This window comes from Equus przewalskii, chromosome X (assembly GCF_037783145.1).
Source record: "Equus przewalskii isolate Varuska chromosome X, EquPr2, whole genome shotgun sequence".
Classification (NCBI taxonomy): domain Eukaryota; kingdom Metazoa; phylum Chordata; class Mammalia; order Perissodactyla; family Equidae; genus Equus; species Equus przewalskii.
In genome coordinates, this window is record NC_091863.1 from 47,914,287 (window position 1) to 47,939,258 (window position 24,972).

At 33.1% G+C, this 24,972-nt stretch overlaps 1 long non-coding RNA gene across 1 annotated transcript in view; it reads right to left on the minus strand.

Annotated features, from left to right (window-relative positions):
- Window positions 1-10,871: 10,871 nt before the first annotated feature.
- Window positions 10,872-24,972, minus strand: part of LOC139081130 (uncharacterized) — a 63,857-nt gene continuing 49,756 nt past the window's right edge. Inside the window, exons 2-3 of the long non-coding RNA XR_011536123.1 lie at window positions 11,929-12,074; window positions 10,872-11,804 (exon numbers count right to left, since the gene is read on the minus strand). This is a non-coding gene — a long non-coding RNA (uncharacterized lncRNA). The remainder of the gene's footprint in view (window positions 11,805-11,928; window positions 12,075-24,972) is intronic.

The following is a 24,972-nucleotide window of genomic DNA, read 5'->3' on the forward strand; positions in this document are numbered from 1 at the left end:
AGCAGACTAGATGATACAGAAGAAGAGATCAGAAACCTGGAAGACAGAGTAGTGTAAATCACCCAAATAGAACAAAGAATTTTAAAAGTGAGGATAGCTTAAGGGAACTGTGGGACAACATCAGTCATACTAACATTTGCATTATAAAGGTCCCAGCAAAAGAAGGGAGAGAGAAAGGAGTAGAAAATCTAGTGAAAAAAATAATGGCTAAAAACTTCCCTAACCTGAGGAAGAGAATAGACATCCAGATCCAGGAAGCAGAGAGTCCCAAACAAGATAAACCCAAAGAGATCCACACCAAGACACATTATAAATAAAATCTCAAAATTTAAAGATAAAGAGAAAATCTTAAAAGCTGCAAGAAAAAAAACAACTAGTCATGTACAAGGGAACTCCCATAAGAATATCAGATTTTTCAGCAGAAACTTTGCAGGCCAGAAGGAAGTGGCGTGATAAATTCAAAGTGTTGAAAGGAAAAAACCTTCCAACCAAAAATACTCTACCTGGCAAGGTTATCATTCAGAATTGAAGGAGAGATGAAGAGTTTCTCAGAGAAGCAAAATATAAGGAGTTCATTGCCCCTAAACTGGCCCTATAAGAAGTGCTAAAAGACTTCTTTAACATGAAAAGAAAAGGCAATAACTAGAAATAAGATGATATGCAAAAGAAAAAAATCTCACTGGTAAAGACAAATATATAGTAAAGGTCTTGGACCAGCCACTTACAAAAATAGTATGAAGGCTGAAAGACTAAAGCAGTAAAATCAACTATAACAGCAATAACTAGTTAAGGAATAAACAAAATAAAAACATATAAAATATGACATCAAAAACATAAAAACATGAGGGGCCAGCCTGGTGGTTCAGTGGTTAAGTTTGCACATTCTGCTCTGGTGGCCCGGGGTTTGCCAGTTCAGATCCTGGGTGGGGACCTATGCACCACTTGACAGATCATGCTGTGGCAGGCGTCCCACACATAAGATGGAGGAGGTGGGCACAGATGATGGCTCAGGGCTGGTCTTCCTCAGCAAAGAAGAGAAGGATTGGCAGCAGATGTTAGCTAAGGGCTAATCTTTCTCCAAAAAAACCACATAAAACATGAACAACAATGTAAAAGTGTAGTGCTTTTAGAATTTAGAATTAGAAGGAAGTGCTTTAAACATAAGTGACAATCAACTTAAAATAGACTGCATGTATACACACATACACGCATATATATATATATATATATATATGAACTTTATGGTGACCACAAACCAAAAACCTACAATAAATACACAAAAAGTAATGAGAAACAAATATAAACATGACACTAAAAAATGTCACAAAACCACAAGGCAAGAGAGCAAGAGAAGAAGAAAAGAACAGAGAATGATAAAAACAACCAGAAAAAAATTAATAAAATGACAATAAGTGCATAGCTATCAATAAGTATTTAAATATAAATGGACTAAATGCTCCAATCAAAAGACACTGGGTGGTTGACTGGATAAAAAAACCACGACCCATCTATATGCTGTCTACAAGACACTTACTTCAGCTCTAAATACAGACACAGACTGAAGGTGAAGGGAGGGAAAAAGATATTTCATGCAAGTGAAAATGAAAAAATAAAGCTGGGGTAGCAATACTTATATCAAGGAAAATAGATGTTAAAACAAAGACTATAACAAAAGACAAAGAAGGGCATTCCATAATGATAACGGGGTCAATCCAACAAATGGATGTAACATTTACAAATATTTATGCACCCAACATAAGAGCACCTAAACATATAAAGCAAATATTAACAGATCTAAAAGGAGAAATAGACAGCAATACAATAATAGTGGGGATTTTAATACTTCACTTACATCAATGTATATATTATCCAGTCAAAAAAATCGATAAGGAAACATCGGCCTTAACCAACATGTTAGACCAGATGAACTTAACAGATATATACACAACATTCCATCCAAAAGCAATAGAATACACATTTTTCTCAGTGCACATGAAACATTCTCCAGGATAAACCACGTTAGGCCACAAAATTAGTCTCAATAAATTCAGGAAGTTTAAAATCATATCAACCGTCTTTTCCAACCACAATGGTATGAAACGAGAAATAAATTACAAGAGGAAAACTGGGAAAAACACAAACTTGGAGAGACTAAACAACACGTTACTAAACAACCAATGGATCAATGAAGAAATCAAAAAATACGTTTAGACAAGTAAAAATGGAAACACAACATGCCAAAATTTATGAAATGCAGCAAAGGCAGTCTAAGAGGGAAGTTCAAAGCAATACAGGCCCACCTCAAAAAGCAAGAAAAATCTCGAATAAACAATCTAACTTTACACCTAAAAGAACTAGAAAAAGAGGAACAAACAAAGCCCAAAGTTAGTAGAAGAAAGAAAATAGTAAAGACCAAAGCAGAAATAAATGAAACAGAGAGTAAATATAGCACAAAAGATTAACGAAAGCAAGAGCTGATTCTTTAAAAAGATAAACAAAATAGAAAAATCTTTAGCCAGACTGATCAGGAAAAAAAGTGAGAGGGATCACATAAATAAAAGTAGAAATGAAAGAGAAGTTACAACTGAAACCACAGAAATTCAAAGGATCATAAGAGACTAGTAAGAACAATTACACACCAACAAATTGGACAACCTAGAAGAAATGGATAAATTCCTAGAAACAACCTTACAAGACTGAATTATGAAGAAATAGAAAATCTGAATAGACATAATACTAGTAATAAGATTGAATCAGTAATCAAAAAACTTCAAACAAACAAAAGTCCAGTATTAGACAGCTTAACTGGTGAATTCTACCAAATATTCTAGGAAGATTTAATATCTACCTTTCTCAAACTATTCCAAAAAATTGAAGAGGAAACAATGTAACCAAAATCATTTATAAGGCTATCATTACCCTGCTAATTATGCTACAAAGCCAAAGACACTACAAAAAAGAAAATTATAGAACAATATCCCTGATGAACATAGATACAGAAATCCTCATCAAAATATCAGCAAATGGAAAAAAAATATCAGCAAATGGAATTTAACAATACATTAAAAGAATCATAAACCATGATCAAGTGGGATTTATTCCAGGGATGCAAGGATGATTCAAAATCTGCAAATCAATCAATGTGATACACCCCATTAACAAAATGAAGGATAAAAGTCACATGATCATCTCAACAGATGCAGAGAAAGCACATGATAAGATACAGCTTCCATTTATTCTAAAAACTCTGGGTAAAATGTGTATAGAAGGAAAGTACCATGACATAATAAAGGCCACATATGACAAACCCACAGCTAACATCATACTCAATGATCAAAAGCTGAACACTTTTCCCCTAAGATCTCAAACAAGACAAGGATGCCCACCCTCACCACTTTCATTCAATACACTATTGAAAGTCCTAGCCACAGGCATTAGGTGAGAAAAGGAAAAAAAGATTATCCAAATTGGAAAGGAAGAAGTAAAACTGTCAATAGTTGCAGATGACATGATGCTACATATAAAATATCCTAAAGACTCCACTGAAAAACTGTTACAACTAATAAATTAACTCAGCAAAGTTTCAGGATACAAAATTAATACAAAGAAATCTGTTGCATTTCTATACACTAATAACAAACTATCAGAAAGAAAAATTAAGAAAACAATCCCATTTTCACTTGCACCAAAAAAATATAAAATACCTAGCAATAAATTTAACCAAGGAAGTGAAAGACCTGCACTCTGAAAACTATAAGACATTGATGAAAAAAGTTGAAGCTGACACAAATAAATGGAAAGACATACCACGCTCATGGACTGGAAGAATTAATATTGTTAAAATATGCATACTACCCAAAGCAATCTACAGATTCAATGCAATATGTATCACAATTCAATGGCACTTTTCACAGAAATAGAAGAAATAATCCCCAAATTTGTATGGAACCAGAAAAGACTCCTAATAGCCAAAGCACTCTTGAGAAAGAAGAACAAAGCTGGAGATACCATGCTCCCTGATTTCAAAGTATACTACAAAGCTATAGTAATCAAAACAGTATGGTAGTGACACAAAAGCAGACACACAAATAAATGAAACAGAAGAGAGAGCCCAGAGAAATAAACATGCATATATGGGTCAATTAATCTATGACAATGGAAACAAGAATCCACAATGGGGAAAAGAGAGTCTCTTCAATAAATGTCGGGAAAACTTCACAGCTACATGAAACAGAATGAAACTGGATTGCTATCTTACTTCATATACAAAAATTAATAAAAAATTGAAGACTTGAATGTAAGACCTGAAACCATAAAACTCCCAGAAGAAAACATAGGAGGTAGCCTCTTGACATCATTCTTAGCAATACTATTTTTGGATCTGATTCCACAGGCAAGGGCAACAAAAGCAAAAACAAACAAATGGGACTATATCAAACTAAAAAGCTTTTGAACAGCAAAGGGAATCATCAACAAAATGAAAATAAAACATACTGAATGGGAGAAGATATTTGCAAAACATTTATCTGATAGTACACTGCAGCATTATTTACAATTGCCAAAATATAGAAGCAACCTAAGAGTCCACTGATAGATAAATGGATAAAGAAGATGTTAAATGGATAAAGAAGACAATAATTCAGCCATAAAAAGAGAATGAAATCTTGCCATTTGTGACAATGTGGATGGACCTTAAGGGTATTGTGGTAAGGGAAATAAATTAGACATAAAAAGCCAAATATCATATGATTTCACTTATATGGCCAATCTAAAAAACAGAACAAACAAACCAACAAAACAAAATAAAATCAGACTCATAGATACAGAGAACAAACTGGTGATCACCAGAGCAGAAGGGAATGGGGAAAGTGAGTGAAATGGGTGAAGAGGATCAAAAGGTACAAGCTTCCAGTTAAAAAATAAACAAGTCATGGTAGGGGCTGGCCCCATGGCATAGTAGTGGTTAATTTCAGCACACTCCACTTTGGTGGCCTTGGTTTGTGGGTTTGAATCCGGGGTGCAGACCGACACTACACATCAGCCATGGTGTGGTGGTAACCCACATATGAAAAGTGGAGGAATATTGGCAAAGATGTTAGCTCAGGGCTAATCTTCCTCAAGCAAAAAGAAGAGGAAGATGGGGCCAGCCCCATGGCATAGTGGTTAAGTTTGGTGCACTCCACTTTGGTGGCCTGTGTTAGCAGGTTCAGATCCTGGTTGTGGACCTACACCACTCAACAGCCATGCTGTGATGGTGATCCAATTATAAAATAGAGGAAAATTGCGACAGATGTTAGCTCAGGGTTAATCTCTCTCAAAAAACAAACAAACAAAAAAACCTCTTAAAACTAATAAAGAAATTCAGTAAACTTGCAAAATATGAAATCAATGTACAAAAATCAATTGTTTCTATACACAAACTATCTGAAAGAAAATTAACAATCCCATTTAAAATAGCAAAAAGATTAAAATAGGAATCAACTTAACCATAGAAGTTAAAGGCCTGTCCAATAAAAATTATAAGACATTGATGAAAGGAATTAAAGAAATCACAGATAAATGCAAAGACATTCCATGTTCATAGGTGGAAGACTTAATATTGTTAAAATGTCCATAATACCAAAAGTGCTCTACAGATTCAATGTGATCTGTATCAACAAAACCAATGGCATTCTTTACAGAAACCAAAAACTCTAAAATTCATATACAACCCTAAAGACTCCAATAAACCAAAGCAACCTTGAGACAGAAAAGCAAAGCTGGAGGCATCATGTTTCCTGATTTAAAAATATACCACATAACTATAATGATCAAAGCAGTATGGCACTGGCATAAAAACAGACTTATAAACCAATGGAACAGCCTAGAAATAAACCCCCGAATATATGGTCAACTCATGTTTGACCCTTGTCAAGAACCAGCAATGGGAAAAGGATAGTCTCATCAATAAATAGTGTTAGGAAAACTGGATAATCACATACAGAATAATGAAATCGAATCCCTATCTTACATCATTCAAAAAATTAGCTTGAAGTGGATTAAAGACATAAACATAAGACCCGAAATCATAAAATTTCTAGAAGAATATATAGGCAAGAAGCTCCTTGACATTGGTCTTGGCAATGATTTTTTGGATATGACACCAAAAGCAAAAGCAACAAAAGTACAAATAAGTAAGTGGGACTGCATCAAACAAAAAAGCTTCTATACAGCAAAAGAAACAATAAACAAAATAAAAAGGCAACCTTCAGAATAGGAGAAACTATTTATCTGGTAAGGGGTTAATATCTAAAATGTATAAGGGACTCAAACAACTCAACAGCAATAAAACAAATAACCTGAGTTAAAAACGGGCAAAGGAGCTGAATAGATATTTCTCAAAGGAAGATATACAAATGGCCAACAGGTACATGAAAAGATGATCAACTTTACTAATCATGAGAGATGCAAATAAATACCATAATGAGGTATCATTACACATTAGGATGGCTATTATCAAAAAGTTAAAAGATAAGTGTTGACCAGGATGTGGAGAAAAGGGAATTTTGGTACACTATTCATGGGTATATAAACTGGTTCACATATTATGGAAAACAATATAGAGGTTCCTTGAAAAATTAAAAATAGAACTCCCTTATGATCCAGCAATCCCACTTCTGGGTATATATCAAAGGAAATGAAATCAGGATCTCAAAGTGATATCTGCAGTCTCATGTTCTTTTCAGCATTATTCACAATAGCCAAGTTATGGAAACAACCTAAATGTCTATCAATAGATGATAAAAATTTGTTATTTATATATTACATGTATGTAATACATTACATACATCAGATTTAAAATGAAGAAACTCCTGCAATTTGGAAGAACATGAATAAACCTTGGGGACATTATGCTCAGTGAAATAAGCCAAGATAGAAAGAAAAATACTGCGTGATCTCAATTCTATGTGTGCAAACCAAAAAAGTCAAATTCAAAAAAGCAGAGAGAAGAATGGTGGTTACCAAGGGTGGAGCAGTGGGGAAAATTAGACAATGTTGGTCAAAGGGTACAAAGTTTCACTTATGCAAGATGAATAAGTATTAGAGATGTAATTCACAACAATGTGACTATAATTAACAATACTCTTTTTTATAGTTGAAATTTATTAAGAGGGTAGATCCTCCCCACCACACAAAAAAAAATTAACGTGGTAACTGGATATGTTATCTTGAAGGTTATGATTATTTCACAATGTATATGTGTATCAAACCATCAAATTGTATACTTTTAATATACATAATTCTTACTTGTAAAATATAACAATAACAAATGTTACTTTACTTTCAACTTGAAAGCACTCATTAAAAATGAGCATTATTTACTAGTTAAGATATTATTAAGCAAAATAACTAGTGAAGAGAAAACACATTTTGAGGAATTATACAGTCTCATTTCAAAATTTACTACACAGCTACAGCAATCAAGACAGCATTGAACTGGAATAAAAATGGATGTAGAGATCAATGGAATACAAATGGGAGTCCATAAATAAAACCTTAAATTTATGGTGATTTTTGACAATGATACCAAGATAATTCAATGAAGAAAGAATAGTCTTTTTCAATAAATGGTGCTCATAAAATGGATATCCATATACAAAAGAATGAAGTTGAGCTCCACCTCACATCATATACAAAAGCTAATTCAAAATAGATAATAGACCTGAATATAAAAGTTAAAACTATAAAACTATTAGAAGAAAACATAGAAGTAAATATTAACAACCCTGAGTCAGGCAATAGTTTCTTAGACATTACATCAAAAACAAAAATTGACAAAAGAAAGAATAGATAAATTGGATCTCATCAAAATTAAAAACTTTTGTGCTTCAAAGGACACCATCAAGAAAATGAAAAGGTAAATACATATAAGTAGATGGGAGAAAATATTTGCAAATCATATACCTGATAAAGGACTTGTATCCAGTGTGTATAACAGAACTCATACAACTCAACAGCAAAAACTTAAACAAGCCAATTAAAAATGGGCAAACTATTTGAAAAGGCATTTCTCCACAGAATATATAGAAATGGTGATAAAGCACATGAAAAGAAGCTCAACATTATTAGTTATTAAGGAAAAGCAAATCAAAACCACAATGGGATACCACTTCACACATACTGGGATGCCTATCATCATAATAATGGATAACAACAATTGGCAAAAATGTGCAACAATTGTAACCCACATATATTACTATAATGAATGTAAAATGATGCACCTGCTTTGAAATACAGTCTGGCAGTTCCTCAAAATGGTAAACCTAGAATTACCATATGACCCAACAATTTATCTCATAGGTATATACTCAAAAGAACCGAAAACATATGTCCAGACAGACTGTTGTAAATGAATATCCATAGAAGCTTATAAAATAACATCCAAATGTGAATGCAACCGAAGTGTTTATCAATTGATGAATGGATAAACAAAATACAGTGTATATACATGCACAATTAATTTCAGCCATAGAAAGGAATGAAGTACTGATACCTATTACAACCCAATGAATCTTAAAAACATTATCTGAGTGAAAGGAGCCAGACACAAAAGGCCGTATATTGTATGATTCCATCTATATGGTATTCCAGAATATGCAAATCAATAGAAACAGAAAATAGAACAGTGGTTGCCAGGGGCTTTGGAAACGGCAGTTTGGAAAGTGACTGCTAATTGGTACTGGATTTATTTTTGTGGTGATGAAATGTTTTAAAATTATATAGTGGTGAAGGTTGCACAACTCTATAAATTTACAAAGAAATAATAATTTACACACTTTCAGTGGTGACTTTTATAGTATGTGAATTACATTTCAATAAAGCTTTTTTTTGAAAAGCCAAGATAGAAGGTGTTAATACATTTCCTTTTGCATATGTTAAACTGAAACTAAAACTTCTTGAACATAACTATCAAAATGTTCTTCTAATGTATTTTCTTTTCAGGGTGAATTTATGTAAAGTAATTTGAAACTCTGAATCCAATTTAGTTTCCAAAAGCCAATTGCTTTATAAATAATTTCAATTAGTTCACTAGAAAATAAGTACAAAAATTACTTAGAGTGGATCATGTAAAAACTTTTTCATTTAAATTCTCTTTGCCATATAATTTTATGTGAATGCATTTATTCCATCTTTCTATAGTTATTCTAAAATGCTACTTTGCTACTGTATCATAGCCCTAAAGTGATATAAATTATTGCATGCACTATATGATTTCACCTAAAATATGCATATGTGAATGTGTGTTTGTACATATGTACATATTTATATGTATTTAGAAAGAGGGTGTATTTTCTGTAGAAAAAACACAAATATGTTTATATATAAGGACATATGCTATATCACATGCTATGAGATTATAGCCAAAATATGCCCTTTTTCCAGCTAAATGCTTTATTTTATATGTTTATCTACTTTTAATTTAGAAACTATTACCAGGAGCAGCAGGCTTATAGTTGAGTATCAATAAATATATGGTGATTGAATAAAATAAATATAAATTTAAAATATAGCAAGACGTTCAAATTTTTTCTTTAATAAAGCCTACAATCCACCCTAAATCATGACATTTATTTGACCTGTGTCAGTTATTTTATAACTATTTTAATAATAATATTTAAAATATCCCACTTCAAATGGGTAACTAAATTAGCCAAATAATCTTTCGAAGTTATGACACATATTCAAAATCCATATTAATTATCAGCAAAGTGTAGAGTAACAGTGTTCCAGTAAGAAATAAATTATATATTAGCTGAAGAACACAAACTACAGTTCCTTCAAGCTCCAGTTGCGTACTTTTTAATCATGAACACACACTCATTCTACTTGTCACGAACAATTTATCAAAAAATATACTTCAAAGTCATTTATATGCCATGACTTTGCATTTTTCCTAGTAGCTTGAGAAATAGTAAACATTTTTTTATAACCATGGAAGCATGCAAAGAATAATTAAGGAAGAACTATGATAGCTAACTGAGGAATTATATTGAGGCAAATACAAATCACCTTAAGAGAAAGTGTTCTGCTTCATAAAAAAAAAAATATTGTGCTATTGCTTACCTAAAAAACTGTCCTATAATATTATACTTCAACAGTTTATAGTAAATATTATAAAATGTATGGCAGTAGACCATGATGACTACAAAAATTATAAGTTCAAAAATTATTTTATGAAGATTCTAAATGTGTACTAAATGGGTTTTAGAAATATTTACATCTTATAGTACCTCACTCAAATTAAACATGAAAGATATTTTAAATTCAATGTAGATCAAAACAAGAGAGACACGTAACCAATAAAACAAAGGATGATTAAAAAACACATTGTCCAGTTTTTCTATTAGTCCACATTATTAAAAACCTGATGGCAAATCTTGCTCCTCATATAATGGTATATATTTCCATTCATACTTTTAATTAAACAAAGAATATGTTACCAAATCAACTGTAGCATATTCAAGTGGAGTTTCACATTTATGTTTGAGCCAAGAGGTTAAAGAAAAATATCATGACTTAGGTTCTGTATAGGGAGTGATATTCCATCAGGACCATGCCAAACACCGTAATTATAGGATAGGCCTATCAGTCTCATTGATGTCAGAACAGACAGGAGGCTATGCAAGAAATTCAAGATGCTGGACATCATCTAAAACCACTAGCTTCATTTCTCCACCACCTCCATTGCTAGAATTAGTCTAGGTACATTAGCATTTGAATGTTACACATACACACAAATACATTGCTTGTAAAAGGCATAGTAAAAATAAAGTAATTCAAATTTGGAAAGTAAGAACTTACCAAAAAAAAAAAAAAAAGGAAGCAAGCTGATGTTAAGACCAATTGAATTTATGGCAAAAGGCATGCAGTAAACTTGCAGTATTTTATAACAATGAAGGATACAACATACAAATAATAAATATCATGAAAAGTTTTATTACAAAGACATAGTTTTGAAATATGTACAGCAACTGTTACAGGAAATATATACAAAAATCCAACAGTGGTAAAAGACAATGAACTACTTTTTTCAATCATTTAAAGATCAAATAAAAACAAAAAGTAAATTAGGATATTACAATTATAAAGACTATAAGTAATAAGGTTGATTACAAATAGAAAGATATACTTATAACCTAGAAGGAGAGAATATATATTGTAGTTTGGGTTCCCAGGAAGCCTACTCTAGGACAGAATTTACTGTGAAGAATGTTTATTAAAGAGTGCCACTGGGATCAACATTTGTGGAAGGAAGGGAAAGAATGCAGGAGAAGGCAGAAGAAGTCTAGGTGTAATTCAGTCCCAATGACAACCTAGCACAACCCTACAAGGAAATACGAGAGCTAAAACAACCCTTTAGAGCAGGAGTCTGTAAACTTTTTATATGAAGGGCCAGATAGTAAATACTTTAGGCTTTCTTAACCATTACAGCCTCTGTCACAACTGATCTACTCTGCCATTATAATATGAATGTAGTCATCAACAATACATAAGCAAATGAGCACGGCTGTGTTCTAATATTCACAAAAAAAGGAGCAAAAAGGTTGGATGTTTATGCCCTTGCTTCAATCAGTCACTGGATATGAGTTGAACTCAGAATAGGGCATGATCTTGCGTAATGTAACTCTCTTCAGCTGAAGCAATCCCTGAGCGGGTGCTGACAGCTGTCTGCCTGCTGCACTCCCAGCAACTGGGAAAAGAATTCCTTCACTCCTGAAGGGGGATATTGGTGGCTCATCACAGCATCTTCCACAATACACATTCTTGAAGTTTTAGCAAAACAAACAAATAAAAACTCTTAAACAACTTTGGATCAAATTTTAAAAAGTTAAAATTGATGAATTATAGTTTAGAAAGGCAAAGGATTTTTAAAACGTCCATTCTTACCTTCCACACTCTTGGCAGAGTTAATTGATCGAGGAATTTATCGCACAGCATGTAGATGATCATCCCAGACTTTCATCAACATAATGATTTGGTCAACCATTATCAATCAGTCCATGGTGATGAGAGATAAAACCTATTTTCCATTTCTGGATTAAAAAAATAAAAATAAAGTGAGAACACTATGTATCAAGCAATACTTAGAAAATTCATAATAATAAACAGTTTTGTTACTAGAAGTGAATTAAAATAAATTAAGATACAACTAAAAAAGTTAGGAAAATAACAAATAACCCTAAGGAAAACATAAGGATTAATAATTAATTAGGAAAAAACATAAATTAGTTAAATAGAAAATGCATTTGGATTGATAACTAAAGCCAAGGGTTGATATCTGGAAAAAAAATGTAATATGCTAGATGAATGTGATACTGGCCCTGATATTGGTTTCCCTACATTAAACCCAGCATATATGGGATTAAAACCAAAGCACTCATTCTCTGCTTACTCCCTGGATTCCAAGCTCCAAAATCCACTATCCTGCATGGAGACAGACACAGCCAAGGATAACCACCTGGATTTCTTATCTCCTCCTCCTCCTCCCCACCAAGGAGCTACAGGCTTGTGGGAAAGCTGCTGACCAGCAAAGTCATTGGCTCCCTCCTCTCTGCAAGTAGTCTCAAGGTGAAACACAGGATGGTGGGAAAGCTCTGACCAGCAAGGCCATATGCTCCCCCGCCCTTACCTAAAACCCCAAATAAAACCCCTTCCTGTTAGCTTTTTGGGGAGTTTGGGATTTCAGCATTAGCTGTCCTTTCTCCTTGCTCAGCACTGTGCAGTAATAAAATTCCTACTTCTATTACACCTGGTGTCAGAGATTGGCTTGCTGCATGACGGGTGAGCAAACTCACTTCAAGTTCGATATCAAATGGGGAAAATATTAGTATTTACAAATTGTTATGAAAGCAGGACATTAACCACAGAAACAGAGGAACTTACAAAAATATGAGTACAAATTTTATAATTCTTTGCAAATTAAAAATTAAGTCAAATGAAAATTTTTCCCAGAAAATATACATTAATGAAATTGGCTTAAAACAGGTTAGAAAACCAAAATAAACCAAGAAGCATGAAAGAAAAAGAGAAAGCTGTCAAAGAGCTATTCCCACAAAGGTACCAGGTGAAAATACTGTTAAGTGAGAATTATTTAAACTTCAGTAAACCAATAACTTTTATACTATGTAAACATTTCTGGATGCAGGAATAATACTTTCTCAATTTTTTTATAAGCTCAGTATAACATTGATATCAGAAACTAATAAAGACAGTAAAAAACCAGAAAAAAAATCCTACAGATCAATTTCATTTATAAGTATCAATGCAAATTTTCAAAATAAAATGTTAGAAAATAGTATTCAGTAGAGCGTAAAAATTACTACTTTCTGGCCAACTGAGATTTTTTTCTAGGAAAGCAAAGATAGTTAAAATGATTTAAAACTCTATTAATACAATAGTTATTGCTGAACAGCATCAGCAAAATGGCAGAGTAGCAGCTCCAAGCTCTTGCTTCCCAACAAAAGCACTGAAAAACAAGCAGAAACTGTGAGAGACAAATTTGTCACAACTCTGGGAAATGGTTAAAAGTTTGCAGCAACTGAAAGAAATGAAAAGAGGTATTCAAACAAAAACTTGTACACAAATGTTCACAGCAACACTATTAACAATAGCCGGGGGTGGAAACAACCCAAATGTCCAACAAGTGATGAATGGATAAACAAAATGCAGCATATTCATAAAATGGAAAATTACTCACCCATGAAAATTAATGAGGTACTGATATATGCTACAATATGGATGAATTTTGAAAATACTATAAGTGAAAGAAAAGGCCACATAGTGTATGATGCCATTTATATGAAATGTCCAGAATAGTAAAATACATAGAGACAGAAATCAGATTAGTGGTTGCCAGGAGCTGGGGGAGAAGAATGGGGAGTGATTGTTTAATGGGTATGGGATTTCCCTTAGTAATGACAAAAATGTTCTGGAATGAGATAGTTGAAATGATTTCACAACAATGTAAATGTACTAAATACCACTGAATTGTATACTTTAAAAATGGTTAAAATGGTGAATTTTATGTTACATACTTTTCCCCTCAATTAAAAAAATATTACATGATACAAAAGGCATAAAAAATAAAAGTTTCATGGTATCCATTTTGCTGCAAATTGAACGACAAGTAAGAATAAAAAACATTGGGGTGAGGCAATAAGCTTCCCTAAGACAGGAATGTGAAGTAACAAAAAGGCTGAAACATCTAACTCCAGTCTGTGAAATAACAAAATAATATTGGTTGATATTGAATAGTAACACAGCTAAATGTATTGGGAATATCATGGAACCTGCTGTTCATCTGCAAGTACCTTAAAGCAATGATGAGTTGGCACTTTAAATTTTATCATATTGTCATGGAATAAAAAGAATGATAGATGAGTGATGCTCGTGCATTAATTTCCAGTCCATGAACTGGTCCAATAAAGCCGTAGAAACTAGCTCTGGGTTCATTTCTCATTGCTCTGGGATCCCAGTATACAGAATACTGTATACTTTTGTGTCCAGCAAATATGTCTAATTTCATTTTAAAACTGTAGTCTTTGTGGGAGGAAGTGGGCTAGGGAAGTGAGGAGTAAGAGAAAACAAACCCTGATGAGAGTGCTAGATTATGTGATCTTGGTAAGGATTATTACCCAGGCATTACTCGAGGAGAGAAATGGAGAGGAGGTCAGAAGCAGGAACAGGGAGAAAGAAATTAAATTTTAGATCCTTTTTTCTAAATGAGAACTCACTGCAGAATGAAGAATATCCGGTAGCTGGAATGATGCAGTTTTGGAGGGTCTAAAAATATTGATGATTTCTTTCCAACACAGAAAGGCAGTTTTGGGGCAGACCGTGACCCTAAGCTTCCTTGATGAAATCACTGCCTATGTAATCAGGTGAGTAATAAAGATGAGCCAGCTTTTCATTTACGGTATTGTATTTGGATCTATAGAATATCTTTTGTGACATTTATGAAAGACCCAGAAAATATAAAAGCCAGTGTTATCTTAGCATAATCTCTTGTCTGGTGGGGTGACCAGCCTCCGGGTTTGTCCACACTTTCCTGATTTTAGCACTGAAAGACTTGCATTCCGGGAATTCCTTCAGTCCTGGACAAACCAGGGTTGGTTACTCTACTGCAAGCCTCCATCTCCTGCCCTCCCCACGTTATCCACCTCTTCCACTGACACAATTTCTGGAACCTTAGCACTGTCTTCTTCCTCTGCAAGGACCCTATTATCCAAACAACATGATGAAAATGAAGGTGCTCTGATGACATCATGAATAAGGAAGGCATAAGATTGTTTTTTATCTTTAACACAAATTTGGCAAAGAAGTGTGCCAGAATACTAACAAGTGACTGAGTGGGGTAATTGTGGATTTTTTACTTCTTTACACATCTCTTTATTTTCCAAACTTTACTCACAACAGATTATGGCAGTTATAATTACCGGATTGAAACCATTATAAAAACTAAAAATAAAAATACACTGGCTTTGGTTTCCATGTGAATGTTAAATTATCTTTCAGAATTGCCTTTAAGCCTATTTTTTAAGAAGGGGAGTAGATAGCATGTCCTATATGGTCCAGGAAACAATATGAGCTTCTGGGAAGATGCTTTACAGAAGATTCCGTTTAATTCCTTTAACATTTATTGATTGTTTATTCTGTGCCAGTTATTGTAATAGATGATTACTCACTTATAGGATCTTTGTTATGGGAATGTTTCATCTTTCTTTAATTCATTAAAATAATAAGTGTGTGTTTAATGATAGACATGTGTTCTTGATAAATAAAATGTTAAATCAGGATACAAACAATAGGTGTATATTTATATTAGCTCCTATTTTTCAGTTTTGTGTGAATTTTTCAATTTACACAGAACCCTGAATACAGTTTGATTCCATTTTCATAAAAAATTATATGTGTATATTTGTAGGTGTAAAACATTTAGGAAGAAAATGAAAGGAAATATCCCAAAATGGTAGCAATGGTCAACTTGGGATGGTTTGATTACTTGTTATTTCACTTGTTTTAGTCAATGATATTTTAAAATTTTAAATTAACTTTAAATTTTAGAATAGTTTTAAATTTACAGAATTATTGAAGAGATGGTACAGAGTCTCTATATACCTCATACCCGGTTTCCCCTCATATTAACATCTTACATATATAAATGATACATTTGTCCCACTTGATAACCAATACTGATACATTATTATTGACTAAAGTGCACTCTATTTAGATTTCCTCAGTTTTTCCCTAATATCTTCTCTGTCTTCTAGAATCCCATCTAGGATACCACATTACATTTAGCAGTCATGTATCCTTAGGCTTCTCTTGGCTGTGACAGTTTTCAGACTTTACTTTTTGATCTTGACAGTTTTCAGGAGTATTAGTCAGGCGTTTTGTAGAATTCCCTTCAACTGTGATTTGCCTGATGATTTTGTCATGATTGAACTGATGTAATTTTTTTTTGAATAAGAACACTTTATCACATCATATCAAGGTACATAACCATCAATATGCCTTATCATTAGTGATGTTCACATTCATCACTGGGCTGTATAGTGTTTGTCAGGTCTATCTACCGTAAAGTTACTTTTTTTTTCCTTTGGAAGAAAGTCACCACGTATAGCCCACACTTAGAGAGTGGGGAGTTATGCTTCTACTCATTGAGGGTGGATTATTTTATAAATTATTTGAAATTCTTTTTTAAGGGAGAGTCATCTACTCTCCCTCATTTATTTTTTAGTCATTTATTCATATTAGTTTGGACTCATGGATATTTTATATTTGGGGTTATAATCTAATACTGAATTATTAATTAATTTATTTAAATTGTTCCAAGTTAGGCTATTCAGAGCTCTTTTAATTGGCTCCTGTGCCCCTTTGACATACTGCCATGAATGTGGAGTTTTATTGAGCACTCCCTTACTTTCTGGTACTTCAAGGAGGGGGAGCATAGCTCCCCATTCTGTAAGTGTGGGCTGCACTTATCCAAAGAGCACAGTATGGGAAGGGAGAAAAAAAGAGGAACTGCACTGTGGGGAAACGTGACAAACACTACTTAGCCTGGTAACAAAGGTCAATATCAACAGTGATGTCATGTTAATACGGTGTACCTTTGATATGACGTAATGAAAATGGCATTTTACCTCTCTGGTCCTCCTCACCAAAACACATTACCCCAGTGTACTCATGAGAAAAAACATTAGACAAATTCCAATGGGGAATTATTCTACAATATTCTACAGTATGACTGACTAGTTAGTATTCCTTCAAACTATTAAAGTCACCAAAAACATGGAAAGTCTGAAAAACTGTGAAAACCAGGAGAAGCTTAAGGAAACACGACAACTAAATGTAATGTGGTATCCTATATGGGATCTTGGAACGGCAAAAGGATATTAGGAAAAAATGAAGCAAATCTAAATAAAGTGTATATTTCAGTTAATAACATCGTATCACTATTGGTTCGTTAAGTGTGACAAATGTGCCATAATAATAGAAAAACTTGATGTGGCGTATATGGGAACTTTTTTGCAACTTTTATGTAAATCTGAAAATAACATAAGATTCAAAAGTTTGTAAACCAATCAATTGGGCATATTTTTGGGGTCTGTTTTTGGGTTCTCTCTTCTGACCCATTGATTTATGTGTCTATCCTTCTAACAGAAACACTCAGTCTTGATTATTGCTGCAGTACAGTAAACTTTAATATCAAGGAAAAATATCTCCCGCTTTCTTTTCCTTTTTCAAAATTTGTTCACCTATTTCACTTCCTTTGCCTTTCCAATAAATTTTAGAATAAACTTGTCTATATCCACAGAGTTCTTGCTGGTATTTTGATAGGAATTTCATTCAACCTGTATTGATATCTTTACTATGTTGAGCCTTTCAATCCATAAACATTGTATGTCTTTCCATTTATTTATATATTATCTTATTTCTTTCATCACTATTTTGTAGTTTTCAGCATACAAGTCCAGCACGTGTTTTATTATATTATACCTAAGTATTTCATTTTATTGTGTAGACAATTTTGTTATCTACAAATAGGGACGATTCTATTTCTCTTTTCTTATCTGTATGACTTTGTTTACTTTACTTGTGTTTGTACTAAGTAGAACTTCCAGCACTACGTTGAATAAGTGTTGCAAGAGTGGACATCCTTCTCTTGTTCACAATTTTAGGGGGAAAGGATTCAGTCTTTCACTATTAAGTACAATGCTAGTGTAGGTATTTTGTATGTGCTCTTAACTTGCAGAAGTTCTCCTCTATTCCTTTTTTTCTGAGAGTTTATTATACAACTGTGCTGATGTTTGTCAGAAGCTTTGTCTGCATTGATTGATGTGATTATGTAATTTTTAAAATTTAGCCAGTTAATATGGTAGGTTACATTGATTAATTTTCAAATATTGGATCATACTTGCACGCCTGAAATAAACCGAACTTCGTCCTGGTTTAGAATTATTTTTATGTACTTTTTAATTTTAGTTTCCAATATTTTGTTAACAATTTGTGTGTCTAAATTCATAAAAGATATTAGTCTGTCATATTCTATTTTTATATTTTTTATCTGGTTTTGTTATTAGAATAATACTAGCTTCAAAAGACGCATGGGAAGAGTTCTTTCTTCCTTTTTTTTCTGAAAGAGATTGCTTAGATTCCTTTTAGTTCTTTAAATATTTGGTAGAATTCTTCAGTGAAACTTTCTGGACCAGGACTTTACTTTTTTTGAGAATTTTTAAACTACGAAGTCAGTTTACTTAATAGTTAAAGGGATATTAAAATTGTATATTTCATGTTTGTGAGTTGTGGTGGCTTATGTTTTTTCTACAGATTGATCCCTTACATGTAAGTTGTCAAATTTATCTGTGCAGTATTTCATAGTATTATTTTATTATCCTGTTGTTTATAAGATCATTTTATTGATTTTTTTCAAAGTACCAGCTTTTTGTTTCATTGATTTGTTCATGTTTCATTTTCATTAATTTTCTTTTCTTATCTTTATTTCTTTCCTTCTGCTTGCTTTGGCTTGTTTGCTCTTCTAGGTTCTCGAGGTGGAAACTTACATTATTCATTTTAAACTGTTTTTCTTTTCTTATGTATATAATTAGTACTCTAAATACCCCTCTTAGTACTGCTTTAACTGTGTCACACAAATTTTGGTATGTTGTATTTTCATTTTCATTCAGTTGAGTGTATTTTTTTATTTCCCTTGAGATTTCGTCTTTGATGTATTATTTAGAAGTGTGTTGTTTAGTGATAAGTATTAATTGTTATTTTTCTGTGTTTGATTTCTACTTTTGATAGCATTGTCATCAGAGAATACACTCTGTATGATTTCAGTTTTTTTAAAATTTTGAGAGTTATTCTATGGCATAGGATATGGCCTATCTAGATATAAGTTTCCTGGACATTTGTAAAGAATCTGTATTCTGATTGAGTTTAAATATCCTATAAACATTAATAAAATTGATTTCTTTGATGGTGGTGTTGACTTCTTCTATATTCTTACTGATTTTCTATGTCTTTCTATGAATTGATGAGTTAGCAGTGTTGAAGTCTCCACTATAATTGTAGATTGTTTATTTCTCCCTTAAGTTTTGTAAGGTTTTTTCCCCACTTATTTTGTAGTTCTATTGATGAGTACACACACATTTAGGGGTATTATGTCTTTTTGGTGGATTGACCTTTTATTATTATATCATGTCCCTCTCAGTCTCTGGTAGTTTTCTTCCTTTGAAATCTAGTATATCAGATACTAATATAGCGACTTCTGATTTATTTTGATTAAGGATTGCATGATGTATCTTTTACCATTCTTTTATTTTCTACCTGCCTATATGGTTACATTTGAGGTGAGTTTCTGAAGAGAGCATAGAGCTGGGTCATAGTTTTTAATCTACTTTGTCAATATCTGTCTTTTTTTTTTTTTAACTTTTTTTAAAAAAGATTTTATTTTTTCCCTTTTTTTTTTTTCTCCCCAAAGCCCCCCGGTACATAGTTATATATTCTTCATTGTGGGTCCTTCTAGTTGTGCCGTGTGGGACGCTGCCTCAGTGTGGTTTGATGAGCAGTGCCATGTCTGTGCCCAGGATTTGAACCAACAAACACTGGGCCGCCTGCAGCGGAGCGCACGAACTTAACCAGTCAGCCACGGGGCCAGCCCCAATATCTGTCTTTTAATTGATGTATTTAAACCATTTACATTTAGCACAATATTTGGTATGTTTGGGACTAAGTCTGTCATTTTATTTTTTGTTCTCTATTCATTCACTCTTATTTTCATTCTTCAGTTTTCTTTCATTCCTTCCTGTAGACTGCTTGAATATTTTTTAAAAATTCATATTTTTTCTAGATTTATTGAGGTATAATTGGCAAATACAAATTGTATATATGCAAGGTGTACAACATGATGTTTTGACGTATGTATATATAATGAAATTATTACCACAATCAAGCTGATTAACAGAACAATCATTTCACATAGTTACTCTTCTTTTGTGTGATGAAAACACAAGACCTACTCTTTTAGCAAATTTCAGGTATACAATACAATAACTCTTGTTACCATGCTGTAATTCAGATCTCCAGAACTTATTCATCCTGCATAACTGAATCTTTGTATCCTTTGACTAAAATCTCCCTATATCGCCCACCGCTCAGTCCCTAACAACCATCATTATACTCTCTGATTTTATGAGTTTGACTTTGGTTTCCACATATAAGTGAGCTCATGCAGTATCTGTCTTTGTCTGGATTATTTCACTTAGCATAATGTCCTCCGGGTGAGCCTATGTTGTTCCATATGGCAAGATTTCCTTCTTTTTAATACTGAATAGTATTCCATATTATATACATATCACATCTTTATCCGTTTATCCATTGACAGACACTTAGATTGTCTCCATATTTTAGCTATTGTGACTAATGCTGCAATGAACATGGGAGTGAAGATGCCATTTTGAGATATCAGTATTATTTCCTTTGGATATATACTCAGAAGTGATTATGCTGGATCATATGGTAGTTCTAATTTTAACTTTTTGAGGAACATCAGTACTATTTCCATAATGGCTGTACCAGTTTACATTCAAACCAACAGTGCACAAGGGTTCCCTTTTCTCCACATCCTTGCCAACACTTAGCAATTTTTGTTTTATTGATGACAACCATTATAACAAGTGTGAGGTGATATCTTGTTGTATTTTGGATTTTAATTTCTCTAATGATTAGTGACACGAGTACCTTTTCATATACCTGTTGGCTGTTTGTATGTTTTTCTTTGAGAAATGGCTATTCAGATTCTTAGCCCATTTTTTGAATTTTTTTTTTCTATGGGGTTGTTTGGGTTCCTTATATATTTTGGCCATTAGCTCCTTATCAGATGTATAGTTGGCAAATATTTTCTCTCATTCCATAGGCTCTCTCTTCTTTCTGTTGATTATTTCCTTTGAGGTGCAGGCACTTTTTAGATTGCTACAATTCCACTTTTCCATTTTTACTTTTATTGCCTGTGCTTTTGATGTCATATACAAAAAATGATTGCCCAGACCAATGTCAAGAAGCTATTTCTCTATGTTTTCTTCTAATAGTTTTAAAATTTCAGGTCTTAAGTTCTTAATCTATTTTGAGTTGATTTTTGCATATGGTGCGAGATAAAAGTCCAGTTTCATTCTAATGCATGTGGATATCCACTTTTCCAGCACCATTTATTGAAGAGATTATCATTTCCTCATTGTGTATTTTTGACACCTTTGTTGAAGATTAGTTGACCTTAAATCCATGGACTTATTTCTGGCTTCTGTATTCTGTTCCACAGGTCTAAATCTCTGTTTTATGCCAGTACCATAGTGTTTTGAGTACTGTAGCTTTGTAACATATTATGAAATCAGGAATTGTGACGCCTCCAATTTCATTCTTCTTGCTCAAGATTGCTTTAGTTATTCATAATCTTTTGTGGTTCCATATGAATTTTAAGATTTTTTTATTTCAGTGAAAAATGCCATTGGAATTTTGAAAGGGCTTGCATCGAATCTCTAGATCACTTTGTGGAGTATGGACATTTTAACAATATTAATTCTTCCAATCTGTGAACATGGCATATCATTCCATGATTTGTGTCTCCTTTAACTTATTTCATCAATGTTTTATACTTTTCAGTGTACACATCTTTCACCTCTTTCATTAAATTTATTCCCAAGCATTTTATTCTTTTTGATGCTACTGTGAAAGGATAGTTTTCTTAATTTCTTTTTCAGTTAGTTTGTTGTTAGTGTATAAACACACACAGATTTTTTTGTATGTTGATTTTGTATCATGCAACTGAATTCTTTACTAAATTCATAGATTAGTTATAAGAATTTTTGGTGGAGTCTTTAAAGTTTTCTATATATAAGTTTTTGTCATCTGCAAACAGAGACATTATTACTCCTTTTTTACTGATTTGGATGCTTTTTATTTATTTTACTTGCACAATTTCTCTGGCTTGGACTTCTAGCAATATATTGAATAGAAGTGGTGAAAGTGGGCATTCTTGTTTTGTTCCTGATATCAGAGGAAAAGCTTTCAACCTTTCACTGTATGATGTTAGCTGTGAGCTTGTCATACATTGCCTTTATTATGTTGAGTTACATTCCTTATATACCTATTTTGTTGAGCATTTTTATCATGAAGATATGTTGAATTTTGTTAAATGATTTTTCTGCATCTATTGAAATAATCATATTATTTTTATTCTTCGTTCTGTTAGTAAGTGTATCACATGTACTGATTTGAATATGGTGAATCATCCATGCACCTCATGGATAAATCCCACTTGATCAAGGTGTATGATTCTTTTATTGTGCTATGGAATTCAGTTTGTTAATATTTTGTTGAGGATTTCTGCATCTATATTCATCAGAGATATTGGCCTGTAATTTTCTTTTCTTGTGGTGTCCTCGTCTGGCTTTGGTAACCAAGTAATGCTGGCCTCATAAAATGAGTTTGGGAGTATTCCTTCCTCTTCAATTTTTTGTAAGGGTTTGTGAAGGATTGGCATTAATTCTTTAATGAATTCTTTAAATGTTTGATAGAATTAATCAGTGAAGCCATCTGGTCCTGGGGTTTTTGGGAGATTTTTGATTCATGATTCAATCTCCATAGTTGTTACTGGTCTTTTCAGATTTTCTACTTCTTCATGATTCAGTCATGGTATATGTATATTTCTTGGATGTGTGTGTTTCTTCTAGGTTATCCAATTTGTTGATGCATAATTATTTATAGTAGCCTTTCACGATCCTGTGTAATTCTTAGTGTCAGTTGTAACGACTCCTCTTTCATTTCTGAGTCTTTTTTTTTTTTTTTTTGAGGAAGATTAGTCCTGAGCTAACATCTGCTGCCAATCCTCCTCTTTTTGCTGAGGAAGACAGGCCTTGAGCTAACATCTGTGCCCATCTTCCTCTACTTTATATGTGGGACTCCTGCCACAGCATGGCTTGCCAAATGGTGCCATGTCCACACCTGGGATCCAAAATGGCGAAACCCGGGCCGCTGAAGCGGAACATGCACACTTAACCGCTGAGCCACCGGGCTGGCCCCCACTTCTGATTCTTTTTGTTTTTCTCTGTTTTTTTCTTAGTCTATCTAATGTTTTGTCAATTTTATTTGTCTTCTCAAAAAACCAACTCATAGTTTTATCTTTTTATTATTTCTCAAGTCTCTATGACATTTATTTCTGCTCTGATCATTGTTATTTCCTTCTTTCTGCTAATGAGCTTAGTTTCTTTTTCTTTTTCTAGTTTCTTGAGGTGGGATGTTGGATTGTTTATTTGAGAACTTTCTTTTTTTTTTAATATAGATATTTATTGCCATAAACCTCCATCTTAGAACTGCTTTTGCTGTATCCAATAAGTTTTCATATGTTGTGTTTCCATTTTCAACTGTCTCAAGATGGTTCTTGATTTCCCTTTTGATTTCTTCTTTGACCCATTGATTATTAAGGAGTGTGTTGTTTAATTTCCACATATTTGTGAATTTTCCAATTTTATCTATTTCTAGTTCCACACCGTTGTGTTCATAAAAGATACTTGATACGATTTCAATCTTCTTAAATTTATTAAGACTTGTTTTGTGACCTAACTTATAATCTATCCTGGAGAATGTTCTATGTGTGCTTGAGAAGAATATGTATTCTGCTGCTGTTGGATAGAGTGTTCTGAATGTCTGTTAGGTCCATTTGGTCTAAAGTATATTTCAGTTCCAATGTTTCATTGTTGATTTTCTGTCTGGATGATCTATCATTGTTGAAAGTGGAGTACTGAAGTCCCTTATTATTATATTTTTTGTCTATTTCTACCTTCAGATTTGTTCATGTTTGCTTAATATATGTAGGTGCCCGAGCGATGGGTGAGTATATACATGCAATTGTTATATCTTCTTGACAACCATCACTTTATCCTCCAAAATTTCTGTTTTGTTCTTATATAACTTGTATCTCTTTGTTGAACTTCTCATTTTGGTCGTGTACTCTGTCCGTGATTTCTTTGAGTTGTCTATATGTGCTGTCTTGTAGCTCACTGAGCTTCCTTAGCACAATTATTTTCTATTGTTTGTCAGGCAATTCATATATCTCCATTTCTTTGGGGTTGGTTACTGGAAAGTTATGTGTTCCTTTGGTCATGTCATGTTTTCTTGCTTTTCCGTGTTCCTTGAAGTCTTGTGTTGTCTTTGCATTTGAAGAAGCAGTCACCTCTTTTTTACTGTCTTTGGGAGACATATTCCTTCATTAGTCAGTCCAGTTAATGATTCTGAGACTCTCTCAGATCTTTCCTTTTTTCTGTTTTTTCGTTTGTTTGTTTGTTTTTGAGGAAGATTAGCCCTGAGCTAACTACTGCCAATCCTCCTCTTTTTGCTGAGGAAGACTGGCCCTGCGCTAACATCTGTGCCCATCTTCCT